Source organism: Lithobates pipiens, unplaced genomic scaffold (assembly GCF_037356315.1).
Source record: "Lithobates pipiens isolate NorthernLeopardFrog02 unplaced genomic scaffold, aLitPip1_a1.2 Scaffold_8, whole genome shotgun sequence".
In the NCBI taxonomy this organism is placed as follows: domain Eukaryota; kingdom Metazoa; phylum Chordata; class Amphibia; order Anura; family Ranidae; genus Lithobates; species Lithobates pipiens.
This window is the reverse complement of record NW_027507903.1, coordinates 81,376,134-81,385,246: the sequence shown is the minus strand read 5'-3', so window position 1 is coordinate 81,385,246 and position 9,113 is coordinate 81,376,134.

Here is a 9,113-nt window from a genome sequence, read left to right as displayed (position 1 = left end):
TCGCTGTAAATTTGAGGCTTTACATTTGAAATGAGGGGAAGCTCTGCTGATTTTGAACATGCAATCATGTGTAAGCTAAAATGCTGGTTTGGGTATCTATCTATCTATCTATCTATCTATCTATCTATCTATCTATCTATCTATCTATCTATCTATCTATCTATCTATCTATCTATCTATCTACCTACCTACCTATCTATCTACCTACCTATCTATCTCTACTTACATAGTCCTGCTTGGCCAAAAAAAATGCAAGTCCATCTTGTTTCAAACCCCCCCCACAAAAAAATTAAAATTAAAAAAAAATAATAATTTTAACTGACAATAGTAGTTCCAAAAATATATAGTAAGAGATAAATTCTATAATTTTTTATATATATATATATATATATATATATATATATATATATATATATATATATTTTTTTTTTTTTTTAATATATATATATATATATATATATTTTTATATATATATTTTTTTTGGTTTTTTTATTTTGTTTTTTTTTATTTATTTTTTAAAATATTTTTCTAAAATTGGAATATTAATCATAGGATGACGATGAATAAAAACATTTGGTATAACTCTGTGTGAATATAAGCAGCAAAGCTATTTCACTTTTCTTGCATTATGAAGAAGAAAAGAATGGGCTATATTAAAAAACCACAAAATTAGCAGCATGACGAATATGCTAGCTTCAATACGAACACTAGTTTTACAAGACCGAGCGCTTCCGCCCTGTAAATCCTTTCTGGGCATGCGTCATACTTAGTCCGTCCAACTTGCCTACTCACGAGCGGACTGTCCGCTGAAACCAAGTTTGGACGGACAAAATTACGGAAATTCCGTAAGACTTTGTTCGTCAGACAGTCCGCTGAAAAAGTCCACTGAAGCCCACACACGAGCGGATTGTCCGCTGAAACACGGTTCAGCGGACTAAGTTGGGCGGACAATCCGCCCGTGTGTACGCGGCCTTAGTCAATTTCCTAACTATCTTGTGGCTGCTCAGGCATCCCTATAAAAAGGTGAGAGTCCCAAAACTGTCAGTGTCCAATACTGGTTGATCCTTAGGGGATGACAGGTGAAGGTTACATTCCTACTCGTTCCGGCTCCCATGTGGTCCTGCTCAGTTAAAAGACCCTTGAGCTTGGCCTTTTCCTTGTATATTTATCACCCGGGATGGAAGGTAAGACCCAAAAAAGTCTGGGAAACCGATGGCAAACACTTAATCCTTCCCTGGCCTGGGTATCTCAAGCTCACTTTTTGTAATACAGCTAACCTTCACTTACATGTAAAAATAATAATGCATTTAATTGTCCATAGATCCTGGGTATATACAAGTAATACAATTTTTTCCCCTCTCTACAGTAGAAAATGATCATCTACCATCTTCAGCAAGTTGTCAAGACTCATATCATCCACCATTGTGGACAAGAGAAATCAACTGGTCCCTCTCTCTCACTCTCCTCTCTCTTCTTCCATCCTTTTCTCTTTCTCAACCCCCTCCCCATCTTCCCACCCTCATAATCTCCCTCCCCTTTGCCCCCTCTCTCTCCTCTCTCGCTTCCTCCTTTTCTCATAGTCCTGGCCAAAGTATTCATTGTCACAATAGCTGCTGTCAATGAAGTTCTTCTTTAAAGAGGAAGTAAATCCTGATGAGTTTACTTCTTCTTTAAAGAGGAAGTAAATCCTGATGAGTTTACTTCCTCTTTCATTCCCTGCAAAGGTAAAGCATAATGGACGACTATGCATCGCATAGTAGTCCATTATGTGTCACTTACCTGACACAGGAGCCAGCGAAGTCACCGCTGTCCCCTGTAGTCCGGCGCATCCATCTTCTCGGTGGGGTCTCGCAGCTCCGCCGCTGTCATTCGGCGAAGCCGCGATGACGTCACACCCGTGCATGCGTACGGGAGCCGCCACTTGCAGCATATCGACGTTGACCATGGCACGCTCAGTGCGCCTGCACTCCGCTGTTTACGGCGCATGCGCCGTAGACAGCGGTGCCTGTCTTTCGCCAAATATCTCCTAAACAGTGTAGGTTTAGGAGATATTTCTTGGACCTACAGGTAAGCCTTAATCTAGGCTTACCTGTAGGTCAAAGTTGGTTGTAAGGGTTTACAACCACTTTAAAGTAGGTTCGGATCCTCATAGGATATATTGATGAATAGGTAAATAGTGAACACACAGTGCAAAATCTAGTGCAGCTTTGCATAGAAACCAATCATCAGCTTTCAGGATTATTGTCAAAGCTTAATTGAAGAAGCTGATTGCCTACTATGCACAGCTGCACCAGATTTTGCACTCTCCAGCTCTAGCAAATCAACCCCACAGAGTCCAAGTTAGGCAATAGAGTTATATTTAACCTCCCTGGCGGTATTCCCAAGTCTGGCTCGTGGTGGAATTTCAGTAGCATTAGCGGTAACCCCAAGCCAGATTGCATCGCAGGATACAGGGAAAGTTACTTACCTTGTCCCCTGGATCCTGCGATGTCTCCCCGATGTCTCCTCACTCGATTCACATAGTGCCGAGTTCCTCCGGGCTCCGTTCCCTGCGAGCATTGTGACGAACGGGGACGGAGAACGGCAACAAATTCAAAAAAAGTAAAAACACAGTACACATACAGTACACTGTATAAAAAAAATTATACATCCCCATTGTCCCTAGTGGTCTGTCCAGTGCCCTGCATGCACTTTTATATTATAAAAACTGTTTTTTTCTGCCTGGAATTTGGAGATTGTCCATCTCCAAAAAGTGTCCCTTTATGTCAAAAGTGGTTTTAGACCAGCTAGAAAACAGCGATAATAAATTGGAATCACTTGCAGAATTGAGCAATAATGATTTGTGGGGATATTAGTCATCAAACACTAAATCTAATGACAGCGACAATTCTGCAACTGAGCAAATTTCAGTGTTTTTGATTTTATTGCATTATTGAATAATTTTTATTATTATTATTTGTTATAATTATTTATAGTTATTTATTATAATTTATGATTCATTTTTCAAACTTTATTATACCTGGAATGTCTACTAGACTCTGGTTTGGACAGATTTAAGTGAGTTATTCCTAAGAATTACAGGCCTACAATATAAAACGCCAAATTTTTCTCGTTCAAAATGTTTTATTTTATGTTAAAATAAATTACATGTACAGAATATAAGACAAATTATGTGATACCAGAAATAAAAAGTAGACATATTGAAGTACGGATGATACAAAGCAAAGAAGAATTTCAAGATATTCTCCTGGGAATGACAATAAATGGCCTTATATATTTTAGAATTTGAAAACATTCTTATAGCTGAGTTTTAAACATTTTAATCCCAAGAAAATATAAATATGTCTACAAGAAAATATAGGATTTTAAAGTTTTGACCATAACTTCTAAAGTATGTTTATAGTAAGTATTATAAAAACGCCAAATTTTTATGCAAAATAATTTGTACCGCTTTCAGCACCAAAAATCTGAAATGATCATACCGCCAGGGAGGTTAAGAAAGGTTCAACACAACTCAATCAGGTCTGGTAGGGTAGGCACACCTGTCTGGAGTCGCATACTACCTGAAACAGCATTCTGAAGACTTGAAGATGCTGACCACATCTGCAACTAGGAGTGAAATGCTTCCTGGCCAGTCTACACCCAAAGAGGAGGCTTCCTAGAAAGAGAATTATTTTTCAGTTGAATACTTAACATAGTCTTAACTAACTGGGAACTCTGTTCCTTATATTGTCAACCCCACCAAGGTTCCCCTTCTTTCTCTTACTCCTCCCCCACTTTTTTTTTTCGTTCTTACTTTTATTCTTTCTCTTCCCTTGTTAGACACTGTGTCCACCTTTCTGTCTGAAAAAAAAATGAAAATGCCTTCCGGTATGCACTAACCATATGGTACGATGATACCATTGTGAGCTGAGCGGGGTACCCCTTGTATGAAGGGAGTCATCACTTGCCCTTACATTAAAAAAGATACCTGCCTGTAGGTAATCTGCTCCTCTCTGTAGGTGCATGCGAGCCAGTTCCTGCAAATATTTTACAACACATGGTTATGTTTTTTACTGAAGTTGACTATAACCCTGAACTTTTAGTCATGATTTATCACTGATTGGCAATAGGGTATAGAGTTTGGATAGTGACAATCTCTGTTACTTTTATCTCCATCATGTTACTTTCATACCCATCCACTGATAATCTTTGTCAGGACTGTGTTGCCATGTTATAATACTGTGTTATGTTGCATACCCTTAAATAAAGAATTAAAAAAAAAAAGAGAAGGTTGCACTCCAGCAGTGGTGAAACTACAAATCCCATCATGCCTCTGCCTCAAGGAGTCATGCCTGTGATTGTCAGGGTCTTGCAATGTCTCATGAGACTTGTACTTTCAAAACAGCTGGAGGGCCGAGGTTGCCTATCGCTGCTATTTATGATCTTCCTGTATCAGTTTTCAGTATATTGATTGGACATTTTGCATTTATGCTGCTTGGCATTTTTAGGTGAGCATTGTCTATTCATATTTGTACCATTGTTGTTTCTGTGTAAACAATAAAGTTATTAAAAAAAAAAAAAGATGATGTCCCTGCCAGACAGGGTCCTGTCTCTACACAAGCCACTTGCATAAAGAGTGCCAAACCTGGGAGCCGAAGTCTTAACCACTTGCTGAGCAGGCCTTTTCTGGAACTTTTTATTTACAAGTTTAAAGGGGCGGTAAAGGTTTTTTAAAAAAAAATAACAAACATGTCATACCTCCTCTGTGCAAAGGTTTTGCAGAATGGCCTTGATCCTCCTCTTCCAGGGTCCCCCAGTGGCGCTCCTGGCTCCTCCTCTTCTTGAGTGTCCCCACAGAGAGAGGCTGTCCATGGGGGCACTCATGCGGGTGCGCTCCCAAGTTCTGCTGCTGCGTCCATTGACACAGGATGACTCGGCCCCTTCCCCTGGTTCCAGTGCCACTGGATTTGATTGACAGCAGTGGGAGCCAATGGTTCCTTCTGTTATCAAGCTATCCAATGAGGACCCAAGACAGTGGCTGGAGCTTCTCTGCTCTTCCCGGTCCATGGAAAGATCTGGTTCAGGTAAGTACAGTACAAGGGGAGCTCTGGAGGGGTGCTGCACTACAGAAGGTTTTTCATCTTAATGCATTATTTTTTTTTTTAGCAGAGAGCCAAGAGAATAAAATAGCAATCGTTGCAATATTTTATGTCACACTATATTTGTGCGGCAGTCTTTCAAGCCCGTTTTTTTGGGGGAAAAAATACACTTTTTAACCACTTCCCACCCGGCCAATGCACATATACGGCCGGGTGGGAGCCGTCTACTTCTGATAGGACATTCAGGAACGTCCATCAGAAGGAGCGGGATCGCGCGTGCCCGCGCAGCGGCGCGATCCCGATGCACCCGTGTCACCCAGACACGGCGCATCTCAGATCGGCAGGAGGGCTCTGTGATTGGCCCTCCTGATCACATGGCCGCTGTGTCCAATCACGGCCGTCATGTGATGTAAACAAACAGCCGGTTGCTAGGCAATCGGCTCCTCCTCTCCTCACACAGAAGTCATTGCTGAGGAGAGGAGAGCAGAACGCTGCAGCCGGCTGATGATCAGTGAGTATGAGCTGTTTTTTACAGCTTTTTACTCACTGATCACAAGTCTAGTGTAAACACAAATCACCACACAGTGTAAACACACCACACAGTATAAACACAATGTCCCCACACATGTCCCCAAAACATACATGTCCCCAAACAATAAATACACATGTCCCTAATAATAAAAACATGTCCCCCACATATGTCCCACTAAAATCACATGTCCCAATGATTATCTGCACACATATGTACGTGATCACCTGCACACATATGTACATGATCATTTGCGTACATATGTCCGTGATCACACAAACAAATTATTATACACTTAACGGAATTTTTTTTACCAAAAACATGTAGCAGAATACATTTTGGCTTAAATTTATGACAAAATTTGATTTTATTGGATTTCTTTTAAAATAGAAAAAATAAAATATTGTTTTTTTTCCAAATTTCCTGCTTTTTTTGCGCTTATATCGCAAAAAATGAAGTCGTGAATAAATACCACCAAAATAAAGCTCTATTTGTGCGAACAAAATGATAAAAATTTCATTTGGGTACAGTGTAGCATGACCGCGCAATTGTCACTGAAAGCGCTAGAGCGATGAAAGCTGAAAATTGGGCTGGGAAGGAAGGGGTCGAAAGTGCCCTGTATTGAAGTGGTTAATGAATAAAAAAAAAACAATAGTTATTTCAATTTTTTTGTATTATGTAAAAGATAATGTTCCGCAGAGCAAATATGTCATGCTTTAAAATTGCGCACACTCGTGGAATGGCGACAAACTACGGTACTTAAAAATCTCCATAGGCGACGTTTTAAAAATGTTTACATTTTACCTGTGTAGAGTTGCAGAAAAGGTCTTGCACTAAAATTATTGCTCTCGCTCTAATGATTGCAGCGATACCTCACATGTGTGGTTTGAACTCAGTTTACATATGCGGGCATGGCTTACATATGCGTTCGCCTCTGCACACAAGCATAAGGGATGGGGCACTTTAAGTTTTTTTTTTTTTTTTACACTGTCCCTTTTTTATTTATTTTTGATCACTTTTATTCCTATTACAAGGAATGTAAACATCCCTTGTTATAGAAATAAGCACGACAGGTCCTCTTTTTTTTTTTTTGGAGAGCTGGAGTCAAAAAGACCCTAAATCTTATTTACCTTTTAAGGGTCGGTTCACACTGCTGTGTGGTGCGAGATTGCATGTGATTCGCACCACACTGCAAATCACATGCTATGTCTGTGCGATGCAAATTCAGCAATGCAGATAGTATGGCTGAATTCGCATCGCGCCCATGCAATCTGAGTCCTGCCTGAATTTGAAGATCGCACTGCGATATGCAAACTGATTTGGGGGTGTCATTTTGCATTTCACATTCTTTGAAGAAGCACTGAGGTCAGTGTGAAACGCACGCGTCACCTCCTGGGTTTGGACACTCTGTCTTTGTTGGCTGTTTATTGCTATTGTTTGGAGTAAAACCGGCGGAACGTTCCTGTGGTGTGCAGCCGTTTTTTCTTCCTATTGATCATCGGAGCTATGAATAAGCGTCAATTTTAGTGTGAAACGTGTTAGCAATTTTGTTCTATATTTTTCTTTCCTTTGCTGTTGTGTTTGATGTGATGTGAGGTTCTTCATTTGAGAAAATAAAGGCACGGTTTACTTTATTCGATCCGGAGTGTGGCTGTCCAGAGTTTTTTTCCACTTTCCATCTATTGATCATCGGTGGCGGGCCGTAGCTTGCACCCAGCACATTCGGACTGTAGTGACTGCTCGCCTGGAGCGGCGTCTTCCTTGTTTGAATCATTAACTTTTAATTGACACTCCCAGCAATTTGCATAGGGCAGTGTGAACTTCTGCTGGGAGACATGTGATGCGGGAGCCCGCAGTGGATTCGCAGGGTAACCGCATTGCTGCAGTGTGAACCAAGCCAAAAAGCAAAAAAATAAATAAATTGTATTTGACATTTTGCCTTTAAAAAAAGAAGAAAAAATCCTTTGTTTATGCCCGAGAACCGAAAGTGATGTTAGAGGTCGCTCCGGTCCTCCAAGGGCATAAACCTAAGTGGAGGTCTTGCCCTCACTCCACTTCCTGCCTAGCCAACATCCACATTGGATCACTTTGGTAAGCTCGGAAACAACTTGTAAGTGGTGGGGTGCACCTCTCTTGCCGACTGCAAAAGTAATCCCGTGGCAAATCTGCCAGCGGGACCACTTTTATTTTATAGAGAATCGCCCACAGTAAACAACCATATCTGGGTGTCGCCATAGCTCCAGTATTTAACGTCAAAGTACTGACCTATATATACCGTGGGTGGTCGTCAATAGACTCTGCCTGACCCAAAATGGGCGTTGGAGTCACAGGGGGCACCAGCTTCCAATTGGATAGCAGTCTCCTTGGGACCGCAGGAACTTCCCCTTCTGCATCGGTCAAGCTCCACCTCCATACTGCCTACCTGTGAGCTTCTGAGCCTCCCCTTTTGTTTGGAAAGAGCAGAGCATGTTAGGTGCGGTCGTGTACCCTGCTCAATGCACACTACACATCCCATCGTCTATCCTGGGAGTGAGCAAGAGAGGGTGACTACTTTCCTACAGACATTAAAGTGGTTGTAAACCCTTACAAACCACTTTGACCTACAGGTAAGCCTAGATTAAGGCTTACCTGTAGGTCCAATAAATATCTCCTAAACCTATACGGTTTAGGAGATATTTACCTGAAGACAGCCACCGCTGTCTACGGCGCATGCGCCATAGACAGCGGCGCGCAGGCGCACTGGGTAAGCCGCAGATCGTGGCGATATGCCGCGAGTGTCGGCTCCCGTGTGCATGCGCGGGAGTTATGTCATCGCTGCTCCGGCGAATCACAGGAGCAGCGAGACCCACCAAGAAGATGGACGCTCGGAACTACAGGGGACAGCTCTGACTTCGCTGGCTCCTGTGTCAGGTAATTGACACATAATGGACTACTATGCGATGCACATTAGTCCATTATGCTTTACCTTTGCAGGGTTTACTTCTTCTTTAAGACCATGGAGAACCAACGTAGCCACCCTCTAACAGAAAGTTGGGTCACAGAAAAAAATAATGGGTTTTGGAGGTGGCTGAGAACAATAAAAGAAACTTTTTTTTTTCTTGTGTAAGGCCCCCTTCACACGAGTTGTCCGATCAGGTCAACCTGTCAGTTTTCCAAGTAGACCTGATCATACCCTGCATTGTCCTCTATGTAGGCGGCGGATGTCAGCGGCGGATGTCAGCGGTCACATGTCTACTGACACCCGCCGCCATCCGGTCCGATCCTACCCACCAAAAACAGACAGATGGTGGTCCTATTTTCCATCTGTCCATCGGATCGGATGGAAAGAGACAGACAATACATTTTCATCTGATCGCCCCATAGATGAGAATGGGACTGTGTCCGTGTCTGCTCTGCATAGCGGAGCGGACCTGTCATCCGCCTGCTCAGTGGAGAGCTCTAACGCTGAGCAAGCGGATTCCGCATAGTGGAGGAGCCCGTGTGAAAGGGGCCTTCAAGTATAA